At 43.7% G+C, this 27,981-nt stretch overlaps 1 long non-coding RNA gene across 1 annotated transcript; it reads right to left on the minus strand.

The window, feature by feature from the left end:
• LOC131280383 (uncharacterized) lies at positions 1-27,931 on the minus strand. Its single transcript, XR_009187910.2, has 4 exons — positions 27,807-27,931; positions 24,752-24,852; positions 2,380-2,476; positions 1-571 (listed from the first exon to the last, which is right to left on the minus strand). It is a non-coding gene; the product is annotated as an uncharacterized lncRNA (long non-coding RNA).
• Between the last annotated feature and the right edge of the window lie 50 nt (positions 27,932-27,981).

The following is a 27,981-nucleotide window of genomic DNA, read 5'->3' on the forward strand; positions in this document are numbered from 1 at the left end:
GTCATGTTCGTTCTCATCAACAACCTCACTGTGATTTGGAACGTCTGATGCCACGAAAGATGCTCAACACGTCGCCCTTGTCCCCAAGCTGCACACAGCCTTGTGTGGGGGCACCAGCCTCGAGCGGGCAGTGGGGAGTCTAAGGAGGTTTGAGAAAAGGGTTTGCATGCCAAGTGTTACCTTGAGGCGGTGATGAAGGTCCATGGGAAGGGATTGGAGATGGTGAAACCCTTGGGGAACCCTTGGCCTTCACAAAGCTGAGAGCCGAGAAGGACACTGATGGGCAGCACTGGAAACACAAAGGCTGTGACTTGTGCAGAAACTTTGCAAATGAATTTTCAGGTCTGTCTGACTACACAGCGAGAGTGGGAGAGGCAGGAAGTGAGTATGCACCCCAGGCTCAGAGCTTGGGTTCTTAGGAGAGAGGGGGAGCGCTGGCAGCAGTCTCGATGGAGCTGGGTTTGGATGCAAGGCGAGTTCTGTTCCAACGTGTTGTCTTGGAGGAGAAGACGTTTCCTCAGAAGTGGGTAAGATCGAAGGCAAGTCATGCATGTACAGAAGTAACATTTTCCTAAAGAGCACACAGAAATGTATACAGATATTAGCAATTCTTCCCAGTGGTCAGTATGAGGCAAATACTTAAAAAAAAAAAGCTTGCCTTTGATCAAAACTTTTTACCCCCCTGTGGACCGTTCCCTGGGTGTGCACTAGGTACCGACACAATCTTGTGGAGGAGACAGGTAGACTGTTATAAGCCTGTAGGGAGCTCACAGTCTAGTTGGGGTGACGTGAGAGTAAAACCCATAAGCAAATGTCCTATGTGTTTATGTCTTCCTATCACACTGGCCATATTAGCTTTCTATTGCTGTGTAACAGATGACTACGAGTTTAGCAGCTTAAAACAATACCCATTTAGTAGCTCTCAGTTCTCTAGGGCAGGAGTCTGGCACAGGGTGGCTAGGTTCTCTGCTCAGAGTCTTTTGCAAGGCTGAAATCAAGGTGTTGGTTGGACTGAGTACTTGTCTGGAGGCTCGGGGTGGGGGTGTGATCTACTTCATTCTTATTTCTGGCAGAATTCACTTCTTTGCTACCATAGGACCAAGGTCCTTAGTTCCTTGCTGGGATAGCTTACGGCTTGCAGAAACTTCTGGCATTCCTTGCCACAGGGCTCCTTCTATCTTGAAAGTAGTAATGGCACATGGAACCCTGCCCATACTTCGAATCTCTGGCTTCCTTTTCTTCAATAAGCAGAGGAAACTCTTCTTTTTAAAAATTATCTTTTTTTTTTTTTTAAAGATACATGGATCACACAAAATGTTACATTAAAAAATATAAGAGGTTCCCATAAACCCCACTCCCCACACCGCCACTCCTCCCACATCAACAACGTCTTTCGTTGGTGTGGAAACTCTGCTTTTACAGGACTCGTGTGATTCCATCAGGTGCACTGGACAACCTCCTGTTCTTAGAGTCAGTTACCCAATCACAGGTGAGAAAGCTTTCCTAGTCACTGAGCTGGGGATTGCACAGCGTCTGTACCAGGGGGTGGGGAATCGCGAGTTATCTTAGAATTCTCCCTCCCATACTGAGAATAACATTTGACGTGTCTGCAGTGTCCTATGAGACTTGACATGCTCCACCCCTAGCTACCTCTCTCCCCAGCCATTTAGCTCTTCCTGTTTTTCCTTAAAAGACAGTGCCTTCGAGCTTCAGAGACGTTGCCCTGGTTGCCGTCTCAGCCTGGAGAGCCCCTCCGCTGGCTGTTTCCTTTGCCCCTCGTTCCTCAGTCTGTTCTGAGAAGGTCCTTTGCTGGCCCCAGCTAAAATCACAACAATGCCTCCGAGCCTGCTCAGTCTGTCTCCTTCATTTTGCTTTGTTTTTCTTTACAGCATTAATCACCTCCTGAAATGACGTCTATCTATCTACTTATGTAGTGCCTGTGCCCTCCAACTACAACGGAGCTTAATGAGGGTCTGATTTTGTTTTATTCACTCTTCTTTCTCCAGCATATGGAATTGTGCCTGGCACATAGTAGGTGCTCCATGAGTATTTGGTGAATGAATTATTGGATGTTTTCACACTTACTAAGAAACTCTGAAATGGAAAGTTTATTTTAGAGCACAAAATAGATGAAAGGTTATTTTTGTATTTTTTTTTGCAATTTAAAAACTTTATGAATTTAAAAACCTTTAACTAGAGAAATTAAACACAAAGTAGGACGAAGAAAGGAAGTAATAAAGATGAGGGCAAAATTAGTAGAGTAGAAATGGAAAAATATTTTAGAAATTCAGTGAAAGCTTGCCTTTTGAGAAAATCAATAAAATTGATAAACTGTTAGCCAAATTGATGAAGAAAATCAAGAAAGAAAACACACATTACCAATATCAAGAAAGCAGTGGTAGGGAGGGGATGTAGCTCAAGTGGCTGAGTGCTTGCTTCCTGTATATGAGGTCCTGGGTTCAATCTCTGGTACCTCCTAAAAAAAAAGTGGTGACAGATATTAAAAATATAATAAGGGAATATTAGGAACAATTTTACACCAATAAATTCTACAACTTGGATGAAATAGACAAATTCCTTGAAGGATACAAACTAAAGAAGTTCACTCAAGAAGAAACAGAAAAACTGAATAGATCTATATCTATTTTTTGAAAAATTAACTTTGTAGTTAAAAGTCTTCCCACAAAGAAAACTCCAGGCCTAGATGACTTTATTGATGAATACTGCCAAATATTTAAGAAGAAACAATACCAATTTGACGCAAACCTTTGTAGAAAATTATAGAGGAGGGAATATTCCTAATTCATTCTATGAGGCCAATGTTACCCTCATATCAAAACCATACAAAGATATTAAAGAAAAGAAATCCATAGATCACTATTATAGATGGAATTTTCTAAGCAAAGTTAAGGCAAATTGAATTCAACAGTCTATAAAAATATATCATGACCAAGTATATTTATCCTAGGAATGCAAGATTGGTTTAATATTAAAAAATTAATCAATGTAATTCATCATATTAACAAATTAAAAATGGGGAAAGCCATCTGATCATATCAATGGTTGCAGAAAAAGCATTTGACAAAATCCAACGTCCATTCCTGATAAAAAAAATATTTTCAGCAGACCAGGAGTAGAAGAGAATGTCAATCTGATAAAGAGTTTCTATAAAAAAACCCTACAGTTAGCATCATAATTAATGGTGAAAGTCCAAATACTTTCCTGCTAAGATCAGGAATAAGACAAAAAACATTCACTCTCTCCATTTCTACTTCACCATGTATAGACGTTCTACCCAGTGCAATAAGGCAAGAAAAAAAAAAAGGCATTCAGATTGGAAAAGAAGAATCAAAACTGTCTTTGTTTACAGACAATGTGATTATCCATGCAGAAAATCTGATTTAATCTATAGAGAAGCTACTAGAACTAATAAACAAAATTAGCAAGGTTTCAGAATACAAGATCAGTATGAAAAATTGTGTTTTTCTTTTAACAATGAATAAATGGAAAGTGAAATCTTAAAATCATACTTTAAAAATAGCACCAAAAGTATTAAATACTTAGGGAAAATCTGAAAAGAAAAAAGCAAGGCCTGTACATGAATCAGGAAATTTAATATTGTTAAGGTGTCTATTCTCCCCAAATTGATAAATTCAATACAACTCCAATCAAAATCCCAATAGCCTTTTTTTTTTGGTGTGTGTATAAGTTTACAAATACTTTTAAGTTCATAAGGAAATTCAAAGGACAAATAGCCAAAACAACTTGGAAAAGAAGAACAAAGTTGGAGGACTAACATTACCTAATCTCAAGACTTATTATATAAAGCTATGGTAATCAAGACATTGTGATATTGTTATGAAAATAGAAAATAAATCAATGGAATAGAATAGGGTCCAGAAGCAGGCCCATGCATATATGGACAACTGACTTTCGACAAAGGTGCAAAGGCAATGTAGTAGAGAAAGTCCCAATGTCAACAAATGGGACTGGAGCAATTGGATATCCATGTGCAAAACAAATGAACTTGTTTCCATACTTTGCAGCATATAAAACAAAAACTCTAAGTGAATCATAGACCTGAATGCAAAACCTAAAAGTATAAAACTTGTAGAAGAAAACGTAGGGTAAAATCTTTGAATCTTTGGGTTAGGCAAAGATATTTTAGATACAATAACAATATTATGATCCATAAAAAAATGGATTGATAAAATGGACTTCATCAAAAGTACAGACTTCAGCTCTTTGAAAGACACTACTAAGAATGAAGGCTAAGCCACACATTGCGAGAAATTATTTGCAAATCATATATCTGATATAAAAAGAATTCTCCAAACTCAAAAATAAGAAAAGAGCACAAGTAGAAAATGGGCAAAAGATTTGTACCCCTCATGAAAGAAGATATACATATGCAAAATAAGCACATAAAAAGATGTCCAACATCATTAGTCATTTAGAATAATGTAAAATAAAGCCACAATGAGATAAACTACACTCCTATTGACACAGCTAAAATGAAAAAGACTGACTATGCCAAGGGTTGGTGGATGTGTTGAAATTGGAACTCTCATACATTACTCTTGGGACTGTTAAAGATACATGTACTTTGGAAAACAGTTTGGCATTTTCTTAAAACGTTAACTATATATTTACCAGCCATTTTGTTCCTAGGTATTTACCCAAGAGAAACAAAAGCATAGCTCCATACAAACAACTGCACTCCCATTTTCATAGCAGCTATATTTAAAGTAGCCTCAAACTGGGACCAACACTAATATCCTTCAACAGATGAATGTATAAATTAATTGTATAATGACCATAAGATGGAATACTACTCGCCAATTAGGAAGGAACTTTTTTTTTTAGATGTATTTATTCATTTATTGCCCCCCCCGCCCCCCCCCCCCCCCGGTTGTCTGTCTTCTGTGTCTATTTGCTGCGTGTTCTTTGTCTGCTTCTGTTGTCAGCGGCTCGGGAATCTGTGTGTCTTTTTATTGCGTCATCTTGTGTCAACTCTCCGTGTGTGTGGCGCCATTCCTGGGCAGGCTGCACTTTCTTTCGCGTTGGGCGGCTCTCTTTACGGGGTGCACTCCTTGCGCGTGGAGCTCCCCTACGCGGGGGACACCCTTGCGTGGCACGGCACTCCTTGCGCGCATCAGCACTGCGCATGGCCAGCTCCACACGGGTCAAGGGGGCCCGGGGTTTGAACCGCGGACCTCCCATGTGGTAGATGGATGCCCTAACCACTGGGCCAAGTCCGCTGCCCAGGAAGGGACTATTGATAAAGGAGTAAACTACTCATTTATTGGAATGAACAGTTGATACAAGCAATGACATAGATATATATCAAAATAATTAGGCTAAGTGACATCACCAAGATGTTTGGGTGAGAAAAGAAAGATTGAAACAGGGGAGCAGATGAAGCTCAAGTGGTTGAGTGCCTATTTCTCCTAAAAAAAAATTGAAGAAACTATACAAAGTATCTTCTCCAACCACGTGGAATGAGAACAGGAAAATTCACAGGTATGTAGAAATTAAACAATACACTTTTTTTTGCCTTATCAAGAAAATGTATTCTTCTTATAAATTGATTTATATTTGCATTTTATATAAACAGAGTCATACAATATGTTACACAATATATTTAGTTCATACTAATGCAATAATACTGTATTTATCTTTTTGTGTCTGGCCTGCTTCATTCAACATAATGTCCTCCAGGTTCATCCACGTTGTCATTTGTGTTACAACTGCATCTCTTCTTACAGCTGCATAATATTCCATCATGTGAATACACTAGTGTTTTTTTTTTATTTCTCTCCCCTTCCCCGCCCCCTGCCCCCATTTTCTGCTCTCTGTATTCATTCGCTATGTGTTCTTCTGTGTCCACTTTATATTCTTGTCAGCGGCACCCAGAATCTGTGTCTCTTTTTTATTGCGTCATCTTGTTGTATCAGCTCTCCGTGTGTGCGGCACCATTCCTGGGCAGGCTGCACTTTTTTCGTGCTGGGCAGCTCTCCACGCAGGGCACACTCCTTGTGCGTGGGGCTCCCCTACGCAGGGGACACCCCTGCCTGGCAGGGCACTCCTTGAGCGCATCAGCACTGTGGTGGGCCAGCTTATCACACGGGTCAGGAGGCCCTGAGTTTGAACCTTGGACCTCCCATGTAGTAGGAAGACGCTCTATCCATTGGGCCAAATCCGCTTCCCCACACTAGCGTTTTTATCCATTCACGGACACCTGGATTGTTTCCAACTTTAGTAAATTGTGAATAATGCCACTATGAACAGAGGTGTACAGATGTCTATTCGTGTCACTGCTCTCAGTTCTTCTGGGTATATACCCAATAATGATATTGCAGGGTCACTTGGCAACTCTATATTCAACTTCTTTAGGAACTGTCAAACAGCCTTCCACAGTGGCTGTACCATTCTACATTCCCACCAACAGTGAATAAGTGTTCCTATCTCTCCACATCCTCTCCAACACTTGTAGTTCTCTTGTCTTTTTAGTCGTGGCCATTCTGATAGGTATGAAATGACATTTCATTGTAGTTTTGATTTGTATTTCCCTAATCATTAGTGATGTTGAGCATTTTTTCAATTTTCTTTTTTTTTCCATTTGTATTTCTTCTTTGGACGAATGTCTATTCAAGACTTTTGTCTTTTTATTGTTGAGTTGTAAAATCTCTTTATTAGACATGTGATTTCCAAATATTTTCTCTCATTGAGTCGGCTGCCTTTTCACCCTTTTGACAAAGTCCTGTAAAGTGCAAAAGTGTTTAATTTTAAGGAGGTTGCATTTATCTATTTTTTCTTTTGTTGTGTGCGCTTTGGGTGTAAAGTCCAAGAAACCACCACCTACCACAAGGTCTTTAAGAAGTTTCCCTACATTTTCTTCTAGTAGTTTTATGGTCCTTGCTTTCAGATTTAGGTCTTTGATCCATTTTGAGTTGGTTCTTGTAAAGGGAGTGAGAGAGAGGTCCTCTTCCATTCTTTTGGTTATAGATAGGCAGTTATCCCAGCACCATTTGTCCTTTTAACATTAAGTTGGTAGCTTTGCCAAAACCAGTTGTCTATATAGGTGAGGGTTTATTTCTGGGTTCTCAACTTTATTCCACTGATTGTTGTGTCTATCTTTATGCCAGTACTATACTGTTTTGGCCACTGTAGCTTTGTAATATGTTTCAAGGTCAGGCAGTGAATTCCTCCCAAGTGGCTCTTCTTTTTTAGAATGTATTTGGCTATTTGGGTGCACTTTCCCTTCCAAATGAATTTGGTAATTGCCTTTTCTATTTCTGTAAAGTAGGCTGTTGGAATTTTGACTGGTATTGCATTGAATCTATAAATCAGATTGGTAGGATTGACATCTTCACATTATTATGTTCATTCCATGAAAATGGAATATCTTTCCATTTGTTTAGGTCTTTTAAAATTTCTATTAGCATTGTTTTGTAGTTTTCTGCATATAGGTCCTGTACTTCTTTGTTTAAACTGATTCCTAGGTATTTGATTCTTTTTGTTGTTATTGTAAATGGACTTTCCCCCCTGATTTCCTCCTCAGATTGTTCAATATTAGTGTACAAAAACATGGCTGATTTCTGCATGTTGATCTTATATCCTGCCACTTTGCTGAACTCATTTATTAGATCGAGTGGTTTTGTTGCAGACATTTCAGAATTTTATAGTATAGGATCATGTCATACACAAATAGTGTGAGTTTTACTTCCTCTTTTCCTATTTGGATGCCTTTTTTAAAAAAAATTGTCTAATTGCTCTAGCCAGAACTTCTAGTACAAAGTTGAATAACGATGGTGACAGTGGGCATCCTTGTCTTTTTCCTGATCTTAAAGGGAAAGCTTCCAACCCTTCCCCATTGAATATGATGTTGGCTGTGGGTTTTTTATGTGCCTTTTATACTGAAGAATTTTCCTTCTATTCCTATCTTTTAGGTGTTTTTTTTATCAAGAAATGATACTGGATTTTGTCAATGCCTTTTCTGTATTGATTGGGATGATCATGTGTTTTTTTTCTTTCAATTTGTTAATGTGGTGTATTATGTTGATTGATTTTCTTATGTTGAACCATCCTTGCAATAGCAGGAATAAATTCTACATGGTCATGATGTATGTCTTTTGATATGCTGTTGGGTTTAATTTGCAAATACCCTGTTGAGAATTTTTTCATCTATGTTCGTTAGAGAGATTGGTCTGTAATTTTCTGTTTTTGTAGTGTCTATATCTGGCTTTGTTATTAGGGTGATGTTGGCTTCATAAAAAGTGTTGGGTTAATTTTCCTTCCTCTTCAGTTCTTTGGAAGAGTTTAAACAGGATTGGTTAGGAAGCTGTCTAGTCCTAGGCTTTTGTTTGTTGGGAGATTTTTGATGATGGATTCAATCTCTTTAACTGTGATTGGTTTGTTAAGTTCTTACATTTCTTGTAGTGTCAGTGTAGGTCGAGCATTTCTAGGAATTTGTCCATTTTGTCTAGGTTGTCTAGTTTGTTGGCATACAGTTTCTCATAATATCTTCTTATGAGCCTTTTTGTTTCTGTGGAGTCAGTCTTAACTTTATTTCATTTCTCATTGTATTTATTTGCATCTTCTTTTTTTCTTTGTTAGTCTAACTAGAGGTTTGTCAATTTTATTGATCTTCTCCAAGAACCAGCTTTTGGTTTTGTTGATTTTTCTCTCTTGTTTTTTTTGTTCTCAATTTCATTTATTTCTGCTCTAATCTTTATTATTTCTTTCCTTCTGCTTGCTTTGGGATTGGTTTGCTCTTCTTTTTCTAGTTTTTTTCTAGTTGTTCAATTAAATGTTTTTTTAAAGAGATCATTTAATTAATTAATTTATTTATTTAATTTTAATTTATTTTATTTTTTCTCTCCCCTTACCCCCTTCCCCCAGTTGTCTGCTCTCTGTGTCCATTTGCTGTGTGTTCTTCTGTGTCTGCTTGTATTGTTGTCAGCGGCACCCAAAATCTGTCCCTCATTTTGTTGCGTCATCTTGCTGCGTCTGCTCTCCATGTGAGCAGTGCCATTCCTGAGCAGGCTGCACTTTTTTCACACTGGGTGGCTCTCCACACGGGGTGCACTCCTTGCATGTGGGGCTCCCCTATGTGGGGGACAGCCCTGCATGGCACAGCACTCCTTGCATGTATCAGCACTGCACATGGGCCAGCTCATCACATGGGTCAGGAGACCCTGGGTTTGAACCTTAGATCTCCCCTGTGGTAGTTGGACACGTTATCTGTTGGGCCAAATCTGCTTCCCTCAGTTAAATCTCTGAATTTAGTACTTTTTTCTTTTTTTAACATAGGCATTTAGAGCTATAAATTTTCCTCTCAAGACTGCCTTTGCTGTGCCCCATAAGTTTTGATAAGTTGTGTTCTTGTTTTCATTTGTCACAATATATTTACAGATTTCACTGGCAATGTCTTCTTTGACCCATCAATTATTTAGGAGTGTGTTGTTCAGCCTCCACACATTTGTGAATTTACCTCTTTCCTGTCCATTATTGATTTCCAGTTTCATTCCATTATAATCTGAGAAAGTGCTTTGTATAATTTCAATCTTTTTATATTTATTGAGCACTGCATTGTGCCCTAATATGTGATCTGTCCTTGAGAATGATCCATGGGCACTTGAGAGAATGTATAACCCACTGAGTTTGCATGCACCATTCTGTATTTGTCTGTTAGGTCTAACTTGCTTATCATATTATTCAAGTTCTCTGTTTCCTTGTTGATCTTCTGTCTAGTTGTTCTAATGATGTGAATGGGGTGTTGAAGTCTCCAATGTTTATTCTAGACTTGTCTGCTTTTCTCTTCAGTTTTGCCAGAGTTTGTCTCATGTATTTTGGGGCACCCTGGTTAGGTACATAGCTATTTATGACTGTTATATCTTCCTGATGGATTGTCATTTTTATTAATATGTAATGGCCTTCTGTATCTCTTATAACATTTTTTTCATTAAAGTCTCTTTTATCTGATATTAGCTCTTTTTTTTGTTTACTGTTTGCATGGAATATCTTTTGCCAGCCTTTTGCTTTCAGCCTGTTTGTATCCCTGGGTCTAAGGTGAATTTTTTGTAAGCAGCATATGGATGGCTCATATTTTTTCATCCATTCTGTCAGCCTATATCTTTTGATTGGGAGTTTAATCCGTTCACATTCACTGATATTACTGTAAATGCATTATTTACTTCCACCATTTTATTCTTTGTTTTTTATATGTCATGCCATATTTTTGCCTGTCTTTTTATTATTTTCGTTATCCTTTCTGCTTTTCTTCTCCAAGCTTCTCTCTCCTGTCTTTTTCTTTCAGGCTCTAAGGCATCCTTTAATATTTTCTGCAAAGTTGGGTTCTTTTTTACAAACTCTCTTAGTTTCTGTTTGTGAATATTTTATACTCAGCTTCATATTTGAAGGTCAGTTTTGCTGGATACAGAATTCTTGGCTGGCAGTTTCACTTTTTCAATCTCCTAATTCTATCATACCACTGTCTTCTCACCTCCATGGTTTCTGATGAGAAATTTTCAGTAAGTCTTACTGGGTTTTTTGTATGTGATGGTTTGCTTCTCCCTTGCTGCTTTCAGAATTTTCTCTTTGTCTTTGACATTTGACATTTTAAGTAGTATGTGTCTTGGAGGAGATCTATTTGGATTTATTCTGATTGGGGTATGGTGGGCTTCTTAGACATGTTAAGGAAATTTCAGGAAATTTTCAGCTATTATTTCCTTAAATACTCTTTCTGCCCCTTTTCCCTTCTCTTCTCCTTCTGGAACTTCCATGACACATATATTACTGCTCAATTTTTTTTCCCATTCTTTTCTCCCTCTGTAATTTTCTCTCTTCAACTTCAGCTGTTCTGTCTTTGATATCACTTATTCTTTCTTCCGTCATTTTGAATCTGCTGTTGTATGTCTCTAATGTGTTTTTGATCTCACCTATTGTGTCTTTCATTCCCATGAGCTTTGCTACTTTTCTATTCAGGATTTCAAATTCTTCTTTGTGCTCACTCAATGTCTTCTTGATGTTGTTCATCTCTGTAGTCATATTGTCTTTCAACTAATTAATTTGATTTTGGAAATTTGTGCACATCTTGTTAATTAGTACTTTCAAATTCTGCATCTCTTCTGGGGCTTTGATATATTCCTTTTCCTGGGCCATGTCCTCCATTTTCTTAATATGGCTTATAATTTTTTTGCTGATGTCTAGGCATCTGATTAGGATGTAGTTTCCTCAGATGCTCAAATTCTTTTTCTTTTGTAGGGATTTAGTGGTGGGAGGCTGTGTGTTACTGCTGCTCTTTGATTCTTGGTTCAACAATTTTGCTGTTGCAAAATTGTCCCTCTCCATTCTGGGCAGTGTCCAGTTTTCATCTGGTGTCCAAAACCCTGTAAGATATTTTTCTAGGCCATTTCAGGCTGTTCTCTAGCTATTTTTCTGGAGGAGAAGACAATCCTATGTCTTTCTAGTCCACTATCTTCCCAGAAGTTCTAAAATAATACACTCTTAAACAGCCAATAGGTCAAAAAAGAAATCACAAGGGGAATCAAGAAATACCTTGAGATGAATGAAAATGAAAACAGAACATATAAAAACTTATGGAATACAGGAAAGAGTGCTCAGAGAGAAATTTATAGCTGTAAATGTTTATGTTAAAAAAGAAGAAAGATCTCAAATCATAACCTAAACTTACATCTGGAAGAACTAGAAAAAGAAGAGCAAACAATTTAAAGTGAGCTGAAGGAAAGAAATAAAGATTAGAGCAGAGATAAATGAAATGGGATAGAAAAACATCAGAGAGAATCAATAAAACCAAGAGTTGGTTCTTTGAAATGGTCAATGAAATTGACAAATCCTTTGCTAGGCTGAAAAAGAAAAAAAAAAGAGAGAACATAAAAAATAAATCAGATTGGTTGGTGCTAGCATTGGTGTATACTCAGGAGACTTGAATCTCTGGACTGTGCATGTGCCAGCTGGGTCCTGAGCCTCAGCAGAGTTGCAACTCCTACTCTCTGGTTCATTGGACTTAACAGGGAGGAAGATGGTCAATCACCACACCAGGGAACTGCGAATGCCTACAACTGCAAGCAGGAGAGTTGCATCCATCATCCATGTGGTATCTAACCCCCCTCTCAATATAGAGGTGGAGTGGACATCACCACCACAGGGCCCACAGAATGGAGGAATAAAATATAGATTAGAGTGGACTTACAAAAAAAAAATCAGAAATGAAACGGGATACATTACTACAGACTTTAGAGAAATAAAAATTATCATAAGAGGATACTGCGAATAACTGTATGCCAATAAATTAGAAAACTTGGATGAAGTGAACAAATTCCTAGAAACACACAAACTACCTACATTGACTCAAGAGGAAAGAGATCTCAACAGACCAATAAGAGATTGAATCAAAAGCTCCCAACAAAGAAAAGCCCAGAACCAGATAGCTTCACTGGTGAATTTTACCACATGTTCAAAGAAGAATTAACACCAATACTGCTTTAACTCTTGCAAAAAAAATTAAAGAGGAAGGAACTATTCCTAATTCATTCTATGAGACCAGCATCACTCTAACACTAAAGACAGATAAAGATATCAAAAGGAAAGAAAATTACAGAAAATTACAGACCAATATCCCTTTGTTGAAAAAAATCCTCAACAAAATACTAGTAAACTGAATCCAGTAGCACACTAAAAGGATCATGCACCATGACCAAGTTGAATTTATCCCAGGAATCCAAGGACATTTCAACATAAGAAAATCAATCAATGTAATAAACCACATAAATAGAATGAAGGAAAAAAAAAAACATATGATCAACTCAATTGATGCAGAAAAGAATTTGACAAAAGTCAGCACCTTTTATAGCTAAAATCTATTCAGAAAACTAGGAATAGAAGGCAAGTTCCTCAGCACGTTAAAGGACATATGTGAAAAACTCACACCTAATACCCTACTTGGTAGTCAAAGGCATAAAGCTTTCCCTCTAAGATCGCAAAAAGGAGAGGGATGCCTGCTTTTCCTGCTGCTGTTCATCATTGTACTGGAAGTTCTAGCCAGAGTAATTAGGCAAGAAAGATAAATAAAAAGCATCCAAATTGCAGATGACATGATCCTACATATAGAAATTCCCATAGAATCCACGAGAAGGTTATTGGAACTAATAAATGAATGCGGCAATGTGACAGGGTACAAGATGAACACACAACATTCAGTGGTGTTTCTATACATGTGCAATGAACAATCCAAAAAGGAAATCAAGAAAACAATTGCACTTACAATAACTTAAAGAGTCAAATATTTAGGAATAAATTTAACCAAGGAGGTAAATAACTTGTGCATAGAAAACTACAAATCAGGGCGGCAGACTTGGCCCAGTGGTTAGGGCATCCATCCACCACATGGGAGGTCTGCGGTTCAAACCCCGGGCCTCCTTGACCCGTGTGGAACTGGCCCACGCGCAGTGCTGATGCGCCTAAGGAGTGCTGCGCCACGCAGGGGTGTCCCCCGCGTAGGGGAGCCCCACGCGCAAGAAGTGTGCCCGTAAGGAGAGCCGCCCAGGCAAAAGAAAGTGCAGCCTGCCCAGGAATGGTGCCACACACATGGAGAGCTGACGCAGTAAGATGATGCAGCAAAAAGAAACACAGATTCCCGTGATGTTGACAACAACAGAAATGGACAAAGAAGACGCAGCAAATAGACACAGAGAACAGACAACTGGGTTGGGGGAGGGGGAAGGGGAGAGAAATACATAAATCTTAAAAAAAAAAAAAAAAGAAAACTACAAATCATTGTTGCAAGAAATTAAAGAAGATCCAAAGAAATGGAAAGACACCTGGTGCTATTGGATTAGAAGACTTAGTATCATTAAGATGCCAATACTACCCAGGCAATTTACAGACTCAGTGCAATCCCAGTCAAAGTTCTGACAGCCTTCATTGCAGAAGTGGAGAAGTTAATCATCAAATTATAAGGAAGTTCAAGGGGCCCTGAAAAGTCAAAAACATCTTGAAAAGAAAAACAAAGTTGGAGAACTCACACTTCCTGATTTCAAAACGTATTACAAAGCTATAATAATCAAAACAGTGTGATACTGGCAAAAGGACAGGCATATAGACCAATGGAATAGAATTGAGAGTTCATAAATAAACCCACACACGTATGGCCAATTTGATTTTCAGCAGTGATGCCAAGTCCACTCAATGGGAAAAGATAGTCTCTCTCTCTCTCTTTTTTTTAAAGATTTATTTTATTTATTTCTCCCTCCATTCTCCCCATTGTCTGCTCTCTGTGTCCATTAGCTGTGTGTTCTTCTGTGTCTGCTTGTATTCTCATTAGGCAGCTCCAGGAACCAATCCTGGGATCTTCTGGAGTGGGAGAGAGGCGATTATTCTCTTATGCCACCTCAGCTCCCTGTTCTGCTATATCTTATTTTCTCTCCTGTGTCTCTTGTTGTGTCATCTTGCTGCATCATCTTGCTGCACCAGCTCTCTGTGTCAGCTGGCACTCCTGCGTGTAGTAGCTTTTGCCTGCTTGGCATTCCCACGCAGGGTGGCACTATTCCGCAGGGCCGCATTCCTACATGGGCTGGCACATTGTGTGGGTGAGCTCACTGTGTGGGCCAGCTTGCCCTCACCAGGAGGCCCTGGGCATTGAGCCCTGGACTTCCTATATGGTAGATGGGAGCCCAATCACTTGAGCCACATCTGTTTCCCAAGATAGTTTCTTCAACAAATGGTGCTGGGAAAACTGGATATCCATATGCCAAAAAAGAAAGTGGACTCCTACTTCACACCATATACAAAAATTAACTCAAAATGGATCAACAACCTAAATACAAGAGCTGAAACTATAAAACTCTTAGAAGAAACATGAACAAATATCAGGACCTTGTATTAGGCAATGGATTCTTAGACTTTACACCAAAATCATGAGTGGCAAAAGAAATAATGGATAATTTGGATTTCATAAAAATTTAAAATGTTTGTGCATCAAAGGACATTATCAAGAAAGAGAAAAGACAACCTGCAGAATGGGAGGAAATATTTGGAAGCCATATATCTGATAAGGATATAGTATCCAGTAGTTACAAAAACCCCAAGTCAAAAAAACAAACAATCCAATTAAAAAATGGGCAAAGCCATGCGCAGCGCTGATGCGCGCAAGGAGTGCCGTGTCACGCAAGGGTGTCCCCCGCGTGGGGCAGCTCCGCGCGCAAGGAGTGCGCCCGTGAGGAGAGCCGCCCAGCGTGAAAAGAAAGAACAGCCTGCCCAGGAATGGCGCCGCCCACACTTCCCATTCCCGTTGCCGCTGACGACAACAGAAGCGGAGAAAGAAACAAGACGCAGCAAATAGACACCAAGAACAGACAACGGGGGGGGGGGGGGGGGGGGGATTAAATAAATAAATAAATCTTTAAAAAAAAAAAAAGGGCAAAGGACTTTATAAATAGACATTTTTCCAAAGATGCAAATGGCCAAAAAGCATATGAAAATATGCTCAACATCATTAGCCAGTAGGGAAATACAAATAAAAACCACAATGAGATACCATTTTACAATTACTAGAATGGCTATGATTAAAAAAAAGTGCTGAAAAGAATGTTGATGAATATGAACGCTGGTGCATTATTGGTGGGAAGGTAAAATGGTGTAGCTGCTGCAGAAAACAGTTCCTCAGAACGTTAAGTATAGACGTATCAAATGACCTGGCAATCCTACTTTCAGGGATATTCCACAAAAAATTGAAAGCAAGGACTTGAGCAGATATTTGTAGACCGTTGTTCACTAGCAGCATTATTTACAATAGCCAAAGGTGGAAGGCATTCAAGTGTCCATCAATAGGTGAATGGATAAAAAAAAATGTGGTACATACATATAATGGAATACTACTCAGTTGTAAATAGGAATGAAGTTCTGAGACATGTTACAATATGGCTGAACCCTAAAGACATCATGTTGCATAAAATAGGCCAGACACAAAAGAATAGATATTGTGTGATTCCACTTACATGAAATAACTAGAATATACAAATTCATAGAGACAGACTAGAGTATATGTTACTAGGGGTGGGGTAAGGGTAATGAGGGAGTTAATGCATAATGTTTACAGGGTCTCTGGTGTGATGGGAAAGTTTTGGAAGTGGATGATGGTGATGGTAGCATGACATTATGAATGCAATGAATCCCACTGACTTTTACGCTTGGGAGTGGTTGAGATAGGAAATTTTATGTTGTTACATACGTAAAAATTAAATGCAATTCATGATTCTGGACTAGATCTAAGACTGGAGGAGAAAATGCCCAAAAGGACATTATTGGAACAATTGAAAAAATTGGAATATAGACTATAAGCCTTGTAGCAAAGTTAAATTTTTTGAACTCGATAATGTGGTTACATAAGCAAATACTTTTGTTTTTTTGAAATATACATGGAAGTAGTAAGTATTCAAGGAGAATTATTATGCAATCTACTCTCAAAGGTTTGGAAAATGAATAGGTAGATAGATAAATGGGATGATGTAACAAATGTGGCAAAATGTTAGAAGTTGAGAAATCTGGGTATGTGGGTAGGAGGTATATTGGAGTTCTCTGCATTTTTTTTTTAAGGAGATAACAAGAATGAACCTGGGACTTCAAGAAGGCACTCAACCCCTGAGCTACACCTACTCCCCTCTACATTGTTTTTGTGTTATGTTTGCAACTTCCCTGTAATTTCAAAATTTTTCAAAATAAAAGTTTTAAAAATTATGTTGACTGAAAGGAATCAGACGAAGAAGGAAAAAAAAAGAGCACATGGTATATGATTCAATTTATGTAAGACTCTGAAATGTAAACTATTCTATAGCGACAGGAAGCAGATCAGCAGGCCTGGAAACTGGAGGGTGTGTGAGGAAAGGCAGGAGACAGGAATCTTAAAGAGGGAAACGGACTTTGGCCCAGTGGTTAGGGCGTCCGTCTACCACATGGGAGGTCCGCGGTTCAAACCCCGGGCCTCCTTGACCCGTGTGGAGCTGGCCCATGCGCAGTGCTGATGCGCGCAAGGAGTGCCGTGCCACGCAAGGGTGTCCCCCGCGTAGGGGAGCCCACGCGCAAGGAGTGCACCCATAAGGAGAGCCGCCCAGCGCGAAGGAGGGAGCAGCCTGCCCAGGAATGGCGCCGCCCACACTTCCCGTGCCGCTGAGGACAACAGAAGCGGACAAAGAAACAAGACACAGCAAATAGACACAGAAAAAAAAACCAGACAAGCGGGGGAGGGGAGAGGAGGGGAATTAAATAAATAAAAAGTAAAAAAAAAAAAAGAGGAATCTTAAAGAGACACAGGGAACTTTTGGGGTTGATGGACACGTTCGCTGTGTTGATTGTGGTAAATTTCATGGATATATGCATACATCAAAACTTATTCAATTGTACACTTGAACTATGTGCAGTTTATTGTATGTCAAATATGCCTCAATAAAGCTATTTTAAAAACAACCTTTAACTTAGAGCAATCAAATTTAGCACATAATTTTCAATCCATTAAGCCATTACTTCTCTTTAAAGTTGTATTCCTCCCCTGGCCCTCCTCCTGTAAGGTCAGTACAATTATATTCACTTTTTTTTTAAAGATTTATTTTATTTATTTCTCTCCCCTTCCCTCCATTGTCTGTTCTCTGTGTCCATTCGCTGTGTGTTCTTCTGTATCTGCTTGCATTATCCAGTGGCACTGGGAAACGGTGTCTCTTTTTTGTTGCGTCATCTTGCTGTGTTAGCTCTGTGTGTGTGTGGTGCCACTCCTGGGCAGGCTGTGCTTTATTTGTGAGGGGTGGCTCTCCTTATGGGGCGCACTCCTTGCGTGTGGGGCACCCCGCGCGGCAGCACTGCGCGTGGGCCAGCTTACCACATGGTCCAGGAGGCCCTGGGGATTGAACCCTGGACCCCCCATATGGTAGATGGACGCTCAATCAGTTAAGTCACATCTGCTTCCCTATATTCACTTTTGATTAGATTGGAACTCAGTGTTTGTATTATTATGACTATACATATTTTATACAGTTGAGCCACTGAGTGAATTATGGTTACTTTTCCTTTCCTATGCAACTTTTTCCCTGAAATTAATAATTGTCTGGCTTTTCCATTTTCTTAGGTTTCTAAGTACTTATCAATAATGCCACAGCTAACTATTTGTCAGCTGTCTTAATCTCCCTAATCAGTCATTGAGCTACATCAGATAGTCTATCGATGTCATCTTGTTATAAAAGTTTCTGCTGGAGATTTCTGACCTACCCCATGTGGACGGGCTCCTCCCATGCCGTGTACATGGTTGTATCCTGGGCTCTCCCTTCATCCTGGCTCTGCCCTTAGCCTCTCTTCTGCTGGGTTCCCTGGGTCTCAGGTCTTTTGATCTGGTTTACTTGTCTTGGTAGAGAACACCTTCTGGTAGCTTCTTAGGAAAGGGAATATGAGAGGTGAAGTTTTGAGATCCATTACACACTGGATCTCTCATATAGTCTACCTTTGGACATTTTGCAAGTTTGGCTGAGTAAAGAAGTCTGGATTGGACAATATCTTCCTTTTGAAGGAATTGTCTTCTAAATTCCAGTTTGCTATTGAGAACCCCAACAAACCACTCTGATTGCTGACCCTTAATATGTGATGTGTTTTTTTCCCCTCTCTCTGGAAACTTGAAGGATATTTTCTTTGTCCCCAGCATCCTAAAATTTCATGAGGTTGTGTCATGGTGTGAGTCTCTTATTCAGAGGCCATGTAGCACAGTGGTTAAGCACACGGTCTCTCAAATTAGCCTGCCTGAGTTTAAATCTTGGCTCTACCATTTACTAGCTTGGGCCTGGACTCTGAGCTTCATTTTCTTCTTCTTTAAAGGAATGATTATTTTGAGTTCTGAATGAGTTACTATGTTTAAAACACTTAGAATAGTACACAGAAGCACTTATTTTATTTTTATTTTTATCCATTGCACTGGGCTCTCAGGAGTCCTTCAATCCTGAGAAATTTTCTTGAATTATGTCATTGATGATGTCCTTTGCTTAGTTTTCTCGGTTTCTGTTACTCCTATTATTTGGATTTTGGGCTGGCTCTCTAATTTTATTGTATAGTTATTCATGTTTTTTTCCATCCTTTTGTTATTTTCCCTCTACTTTATGGAGATTTCTTTAGCTTTCTCTTCCAACTTCTGTTGAATTTTTTGTTTCCACTATCACATGTTTGATTTTTCAGGCCCTCTCTCATTCTCTAAGTGTTTTAAACATAGTCTGTTTTTCGTCCAACTTTGCAATGTTTTTTCTTATCTTTTTCAGGATTTAATGAAAATTAGTTGTTACTTTTAAGCTTTCTTCTGATGTAGTCTTGGCTTCCTCTGATTAGCTTTCTTTCTGTCTGTTTAGGTTTCTGTCTTTTGTCATAGAAGCTCTCCTTAGATGTCTTGTTTGCTTATTTTTATGTGTGGATATCTGAAAAGCCTATTGAAAACAGAACATTTGCGTGTCTGTCTTGTCATCTGTAATCCTCGTATTAGGTTCATCTGACTGGGCTGTTTCATTCTGAAGCCTCTGTTATCAGTATCTTTGGGTCTTTTCTTCCTTTCAGGCTGGACAGATTCCATATAGATGCTGCCTCTGGTTTCCTGTCTGAAGGACAAAGAAACCCAGAGGGAAGAGGGCTAGGGGTCTCAGCCTCCACTATGTGAGCATTTTCAGAAGGATACCCCTGCCTTCCAGTGTCCTGGGGTCCTTTGGTCCAGAGCTGCCCCATGCCCCCCATTTCCCCCTCTAGTCTTTCATCTGGCTGTGTGGGGGTAGGGGAGGGAATCTGAGGATTTGGCTGCTTTTAAAAAAACACTTTACGCCACACTCTTTATTTGTTTACCCACCTTAACCCCAACTTCTGGACCTAACTGGCATTACCAATTCCTGAGCTTTTGGGAATTCTAGGGTTAAAAATAAGTAGCTACAGCTTCCCCCACTGCCTGCTCTATTTTTTTTTTTTTTTTTTTTTTTACCACCCTTCCACTTGCCTTCTAGCTTCTAAAATTTTATTGCTGTTATCTCCTCTTCCACTCTGCCTGTCCTTATGGGTTTATGCCTTAAAAAACAAACAAAAAGCAATGAAACAATTAAAAAGCCTTTAGCTTTGCTCTAGTAGAGTTTCAGGAAAAAGCAAGTGTAGATGCAGGAGTTCAGTCTGCCTTCTTTTCCTGGAAGTCCTTTAATCCATTAGTAGAGTTGTTTATTATTACCAATCTTCCATGCAATCGTGCTAAAAGAATAGACCAGGTATGCTGTGCATGGGAGCTAACTTGTCCATTCTCAGAGGGCAGGACTTGTATCAGTCTGGTTTGTTGCTGTATGTCCAGTCCCTAGCACAGGTCTTTGCATGTAAGAAGGTAGCAATAGATATTTACTGAATTTATGAATTAATAAATGAACAAATGAGCTGCCCTCAGAGCCTTTAGCCCATTAACAAATATTCTTCAGTGGAGTTGAGATGTTATCATTAGAAACTAAATCTTATGTGGAAATAGCCAAAAATTGTTCAGTGCCAAGACTTGTGACCTAGGAGAATGAGCAAATTTAGCAGGTAATAACAACGCCTTTTTTTTTTTTTGTTCAAAACAAGGTGTGGCACCAAATTATGAGATCGATTTCCCTATTTGGCATATAGCAAAGTCTGAGGTCACTTCACAAAAAGAAGTAAAGTCTAAAAATATATTGAGCAAACTTGATTTCTTTGGCCTGGATATATAGCAACTCCCCCACCCTTTTATTATTTGGTTATACAGGACTTGCAGGTAACCTGGAAGCAAATGGCATGTGATTTGACGCAAACCATTTAGGTTACAGAGGGCTTTACTTCCTGGTCAGACAAAAACAAGCTGGGCTGGATAAGCTCTTAGTACCTTCTAGGCCATGGAATTCTAAGGTTCTCCATCTGGGGGCGGGGTGGGGTGGGGCTGGACGGGAAGAAAGCACAGAGGGCCGATGTTCAGGGACACGCGCCCCAGCTGGCTTGGGCAGAAACGCTGTCCTGCAGCGAGACGGGGGTCAAGCATCAGCCCCCTCCACCCAGTTAGAAACACCACCATCAGGCCCAAACGCTCATGATTCACGCGCTCATGCCCGTCACTGTGCTTGGCACACATGGTGCCATGAAATCCTCACTGCGGTCCTAGGAAATCAGTATCTTATCAACTGCTTTTCCTAGTGAGGAAACTGAGGCACGAAGAGAGGAATGGACTGCCCAAGGTTACAGGCAAAGGAAGTGGTAGAACAGAGATTCTAAGTCAACTTAGCAACAGCATGACAAAAGGAAGATGGCAAAGGAGGCTGGAGACCGGAATGGGGATAAATTCCCCCTGGTGATATCTTACTATAACAGTTGGGAATTGATGGGAGAATATATGAAAATCAGCCAGTCAGTGGTTTTCTTGTGGTCTGACGTTTGCTGTCTGACCAGTGTTATCCACTCAGTTATCAAAGAGTTGCTAAGTCATTAATTGACAAAGGGAGAGAAAGAAAGTTTTTCCTGTAGACAGTTAAAATAGAGCGAAGATTGACTGGAACATTCTGGGGATGGAAGGATAAGGGATTTTTCTGACTCATTCTGGGATGACTTTTTTTTTATTTTAAAATTTTAATTCACTTATTTTTAACCCTGTTTGCCAAAGAATTTAAAAACTCTAAAGAATAATGCAAAACTATCCGGGTGCATTTCTGAGATGCCCAAGGCTCTTACAGTGAACAGTGTGTGATGGGGACTTGACCCCCAATGAACATTGATTTGAAACCCTGAACTTCTGCTATCAGCTTGCTTTATTGTTACGTTCTTCTTTGAGCACACAAAGGAAATTCCTGTTTGCTGATGACTCATTCTTTTATTCAGATCCTACTGGTTAAGAGTGCAGGTTTCAGGAAGCGGATTTGGCCCAACAGATAGGGCGTCTGTCTACCACATGGGAGGTCCAGGGTTCAAACCCCGGGCCTCCTTGACCCGTGTGGAGCTGGCCCACGCGCAGTGCTGATACATGTAAGGAGTGCCCTGCCACGCAGGGGTATCCCCTGTGTAGGGGAGCCCCACGCTCAAGGAGTGCGCCCCGTAAGGAGAGCCGCCCAGCGTGGGAAAAAAAAAGTGCAGCCCACCCAGGAGTGGCCCCCCCCCACGCGGAGCTGACGCAGCAAGATGATGCAACAGAAAGAGACACAGATTCCGGGTGCTGCTGACAAGAATACAGGCAGACACAGAAGAAAATGCAGCAAATGGACACAGAGAGCAGACACCTGGGGTGGGGGGGTGGGGAGAGAAATAAATTTTAGAAAGAGTGTAGGTTTGGAGCCAGAGAGGCTTGAATTCAAATCCCTGCTCTGTCACTTATTTGCTGTGTGACATTGAGCAGGTTACTTAAACTCCCTGAGCCTTACTTTTCTCATCTGTAAAAGGGAGAGAATTGTATTCTACTTCATGGGGTTGTTGTGGGGTTAATGAGCTAATGTAAGGCACACCGTAGGGATGCAATTACAGGTAGTATTTACAATTATTATCATCCTCATTCACCAAGTCTACATGTGCATACCCTGTATTAGCTGGAGTAGGGAGATCTAAATCACCAAAAAATATGGTCCCTTCTCTCACAGTGAACTTGGAAAGAGACCACACACACATACACACACAACTCCTTCACAAAGTTAAGTACACCGGACAATCTGAGACTGGACCGGGAGGACTGATAGCTTCTGCTGTAAGAGTTTTGGGGAGATGGTGAGCAGAAGAGGCGCAGGAAGGCTTCTTGCCTTAAGAGGCAGATCTTCGTGGCAGATGGTGCAGAGACCAGGATGAAGAAATTTAAAAACATGCATTTGGGACTGTCAGAAGACCTATCTGTCTAGAAGGGGAGGTATGTGTGGGAAGGCAGTGGGAAATAAGGCTGCCACGTAAGCTGGGACCACACACCATAATCGCAATTTTAACAATAATGGGAATAGAAACCACCATTTATTTAGCTCCTATTGTGTGCAGACCTATTGTGTGTATGCTACACAAAACCACTATGATATAGGTATTATTCTCATGTCTTTTTTTGAAGGAAACTGAGACTCAGAGAGGCTAGGTAGATTGCCTAAGGCCACATAGCTAGAACTTGGCAGATCAACAAGTTGAAAGCATCAATACACACATAGACACTGACACAAAACACACAGACACATACAGACTGACACACATGCACACACACAGATGCAGACATACAGGGGCAAAGAAGTCCAGGCTCAGGTGACAGACATTTGTCTCTCTCCCCTCATCCTTTGCACCCCTTGTCTTGGAGTCAGATGCTTTCCTTTTAGGGGTCCAGTGTGAAATAACTGCCTCCTCTCCTCCTGCTGCCTCTGCCTCGAATATTCCCTTGGCTCTAGTTCCTAGGACAGGGGCCCAGGGGGCAGGGCTGGGGCTAAGGTGAGGTCCCGGGGGCCAGCGTGCTCACTCTCAGGGCGACCCTGCACTAGCCAGTCCCTAAGAGGGAGAGCACCTTAAGTTCTGTGCCCTACCTCCCTCCCTCAATTCCCCCTGCTCCTGCCCCTGCAGGGGGGCGTGGGGAAGGGGGGCGCTTGCTGTGTGGCTCAGAAAGGCCCCACACTCCTCCAAGGTCAGGTGGAAATCCATGGGCCCAGCGAACAGCGGGCGGGGCAGGGTTGCAATATCAGATTATCTTTCCTTTCCCCAAATCGACACTTCTTCAGGGTCCCATAAGCCAGCTTTCCTCTCGTCCCTGTCTCTTCCAAGCAGCGTCCCCCCTCCCGCCCCGCCTTGGCCCTGGCCCATACTCTGCGGCTCCCAGAGGGGCAAGTCTGGCTGGACAGCCTCCAGCGTGGTACCCCCCACCCCAGGACTGGGGCTGGGGTATGGGCAGCGGGTTGGCCCCAGGGGCCTGTGCAGAGAGCCACCTCGCTGTGCCCCAGGGGCTGGAAGCCCAGCGCTGCTCTCCTGCGCCCCCTGGAGGCTTGGGGGTGGCACCTGTGAGGCGCTGGGGCCGGGTCCTGATGGGGCAGGGGGTCCTGAGTTTCCAAAGACTGCCCGGGGAAGGCGACCTCAGTCAGGGAACGGCTTCATCCGAAGCCCACTGCTGGAAGGCGCCCAGCGAAGTTGTCCTGTTGGCGCAGACAGAAGGGGCTTCATGGCCCCCCACCCATCCGGGGGCTGGAGCCCCTTTCCACGCCTTGCCTTCCCCTGGGACAGCGTCGGCGGGAGCTGCCCCTGCCAGCCCTGGAGGGAGTGGGTGCAGCTGCAGCCCTGGCCTCCCACAGAGAGCCAGGAATTCCCAGAGGCGCTTCAGGCCAGGAGGGAAGGGGGTAGGAGCCTGCAGCCGCCAGGAGCGCGCCCCTAGGCGGGCGAGGTTCGTAGGGAGACAACCTGGGAAGTTGGCGAGAGAAATGCCCAACTACTGGCTGGGAAGGACGGGCAGATGGCGATGTAGGACGGCCTGGGAGGAAGCGCCCCCCGGGCTGCGGAGAGAGCGGACACGGGCTGTGGAATCACTGAATAAAGCTTTCTGGGCTGGAAAGTTGGGTGCTGGGGACCTGGGCCTCCAGAGGGGGTGGGCGGGGCGGGCCCAGCCTCCTCCTGATCTGCTTGCTTAAATTCATTTGCATAATAGCACCTGTTCCCAAGGTACACTGGCCTCACCTCAAATTGTCCATTATTTGCCTAAAGTATTTGGGTGATTTGGCCCCATTCTCTTGCTCATCCTTCCTCTTACCTGTTCCTCATTGCAGCAGAAAGGAAGGTGGATAGAGAGAAAGAGGAACTTCCCCCTGGGTGGTTTTTCAGCCTCAGTTGCCCTAGGAGACCCAGCCATTCCTGGAATGGAGAAGGAGAAGGGGGAGTGGGTCGTCATGTTGTCCAGCTGCCCAAGGGCAGGCCAGGAGTGGGGCAAGGGCAGACCCCCTGCCCGGGGCCCCGCCCGCTGGCCTCAGCCATTGTGAGTGTTGCTCCCAGAGCCTCTCCCCAGCAGTCTCTGGGAAAGGAAGGAAGCTCCCTGATTCCAACAGTCCTGTCCTGCGACACTCCCAGCCTGCCCCTCCCCAGTGCCTGGGGCCCGCGCTAGGCGGGTGTCATCCCCACTGCTCCACCAGCGGTGTTGGCCCCTCTGCCTGAGCTGGTGCCACAGCCCAGGTGCCAGCCTCTGCCCTGACGAGGTTCTCTCTCGTCCCCTCCCAAAAAGGAATGATCTTTTTCTCCATTTCCCACAAACACTTGCGGCGGCACTTGACAGCCTTCTCATTCCATTCCCCTGCTGCCCTGCTCTCTGTCCCACCACACCCCTGACAAATTCCTTCCCCTACTTCAGCTCCCTGCTTGGAGGCAACCACCTCTTCTAAACTGGGGGCCTGGGAGCTGACACCCTGCCTCACCCTCTCCTCCATTCTCTCCCCTTCCTCTCTCCCACTCCCTGGCGGTTCATCTAGGCCGGGAGTGGGCCTACAAGTCTCTAGATAAACATCCTGCTGTTACCATCCTATCAATTCCCAAGAGAAGATGAGTTTGGTGGGCCTCTGCTAGTCTAACTGAAATCCTTCTTGCTGCAACCTCAGCTGCTCTGGTTGGCAACAACAGGCAAACGTGGGCAGTTGGTCAAAGGACTGAGAAGTTCTCTTTTCCCTGCCTCTCCACTCACCCATACCCCAGTAATCTTTATAGCATCTCTAAAGGTGGTCCTGGGATGGTGCTCCGTGGTCCCCTCTCCCTCCGTATAGTCAGCCAGGCCACAGGACAGAGCGTTCAAAGCGCTTGTCATTCCCGCGGCTTCCCCATCCTCCTTGATCATGGGCTAAAGAACCTAATAACAGGGTTTTAGAAATCCTAGTCCAACCCTTCACTTTAGAGAGGACGACTCCGGGGTCAGAGATGAGCGGTGCCTTGCTCCAGGCCACAGAGAAGGGTAGCACCAGCACCCACCCTCCAGCCCCTGGCCCACGCGTGGGTACATGAGGAGCAGCTCGGGAGGCCGCAGTGCTCAGTGGCATGGGAGGCACTCCCTGCACGAGGGTTCTTTCAAGGTATCTCCGGTGGTGGTACTGGGGGGCCAGGTTCAGGGGATGCCCAGTCCCTCTGCAGTCTCCATGGGGAAGGCGCCGTGACCCAGGTCGGCCTGCCTGGAACAGCTGGGAACAGCTGGACTTCTGTGAACACTCTTCCCTTCTCTGTGGGGCCCTGCCGCGGGGGGTGGCGCGGCCCCGGGGGCTGCGTGTGTGAGCGCAAGCACGTGCATGCGTGGTTTCTTAGTCCCCAGGCCTATCAGCCCGGAGATTTGAGGGGAGTTGGTGGGCGAGTGGTGGGGAGGAGGCTCTGTGTGGAGGAGAGCAGCTCCCCCTGGGGCTGTGGCCAGAGGCTGGTGAAGGCAGAGGCACTGTCCCCAGCTCTGGAAAGCCTTGGGACACACCTGGGACTGGGGTGGGGGCCTGGCACCCCTCAGTGTGCATCTCTCATGAGGGAGACCCCATCAACCACCCTGACACCTAGATGGGCAGGGGCATGTCTAGCTCCTTTGCAAGCTCTCCCCCAGCCCCTGGAGGGCCAGTGGAAATTGGGGGAGGCGAGGAACAGCTTTTCCCTGACTTGTCCCCCTGCCCAGGCCTGCCCCCCAGCAGGAGGGAGCGGGGAGCACAGTTCCCGGGGGGGCTCTGACAGGCACAGAAGGTGCTCTATAAACAGGGCTGGCCCAGGAGGTCCCGTGGGGCAATGGGGCCGGGCAGAAGGGAGGGCAGGAGCGGTGGAGACAGCCGAGGAAAGCGAGAAGGGAAGGAAAACGCTCTGGTTGCTCCTAACTGCCCGTGACCTGAGCAGCATGGGCTTGGCTGGTCCTGGCAGCCTTTTTTCCCCAGCGGCTGGGACTCATGGGCCTGCCGCCCTGGCCTGGCCTCTTGGATCGAGGGGCTGGAGAAGTACCTGCTCCAGTGGCCACACTTAAGTACGCGGGGTGCGAGGGGAGGGCCAGCCTGGTCTTCCCAAGAAGGCAGAACATTTGGAGACACGGAGACCAGGGCCCCAGACAGGCCTCGTTCTCATCTGGGACCTGCACAGTCCAGCCTCGAGTGAAGAGGGGCCTGGGGCCGGGCGGACACTCGCTGGCACGCTTAGCCGGCCATCGCTTGTTAATATAGTAACGTATTTCCAAACCGGTTGGGAAATAGCTGCTGTTCCAGGCTCTGAGTGTCTCCTGTGCCTCTCTGACCACCCAGTCTGTTCCCGGGTTCCTTGGACCTCCCCAGGGTCTGAAAACTGGGGTCCTTTGCCGGAGCCAGAAACCGTGTTAAGTGTTTTGGCACCTGGGGTAGGGGTGGGGTGGCTGGAGCTGATGGGCTCCAAGGTCCTGGGACCTGGGGAAGCTGGCAGTGGGCACAGCAGCCTCGAGCGTGCCCTGCCTCGCCTCTCCCCCAGCTTCCGGCTGTGTTCTGGAAGGAGCTTGGCCCCACAAATTGGAGATGGAGGCAGACCTGCCTCTCCAGGGCACCCCAGGGGTGGGGGGCAGGGTTCACACCAGCTGTGCCCCCCGGAGAGCCCTGCCTGGAATGAGGGCGAGCTGAACACCTGTAAGCGGAAAGAGGGCGCAAACCAGGGAGCCGGCGCCCACCGGAGGTGCACACGGCAGCTGGCCCTGGCAGCATCCTGGCTCCCCAGCCAGTCTGCAGCTCTCGGGGGCAGGGCCCGGGGCCTTCCCGCAGTGGCCAGCTCAGTGCCGGGACTGAGGGGTGAAGGGGCCTGGGCGTGAGAGAAGGAGCACTGGGCTGGGAGTCCAGGCGTCTAGGTCCTACCTCCACGCAGCTGTATGGCTCCCGACACGCCTGGCCCTTCTGCTCAGTGAAGGGATTTTCACGCTTTCTTCAGCCGTGGCTCCTTTTCTTCAAATGAAACCCACAGTGAGACTCCAATAAAGCAGGGAGGTAAACCTGGGGGTGCCGGGCCCGTCACGCCCCCTCCACATCCCCG

This window comes from Dasypus novemcinctus, chromosome 11 (genome assembly GCF_030445035.2).
Source record: "Dasypus novemcinctus isolate mDasNov1 chromosome 11, mDasNov1.1.hap2, whole genome shotgun sequence".
Lineage (NCBI taxonomy): Eukaryota > Metazoa > Chordata > Mammalia > Cingulata > Dasypodidae > Dasypus > Dasypus novemcinctus.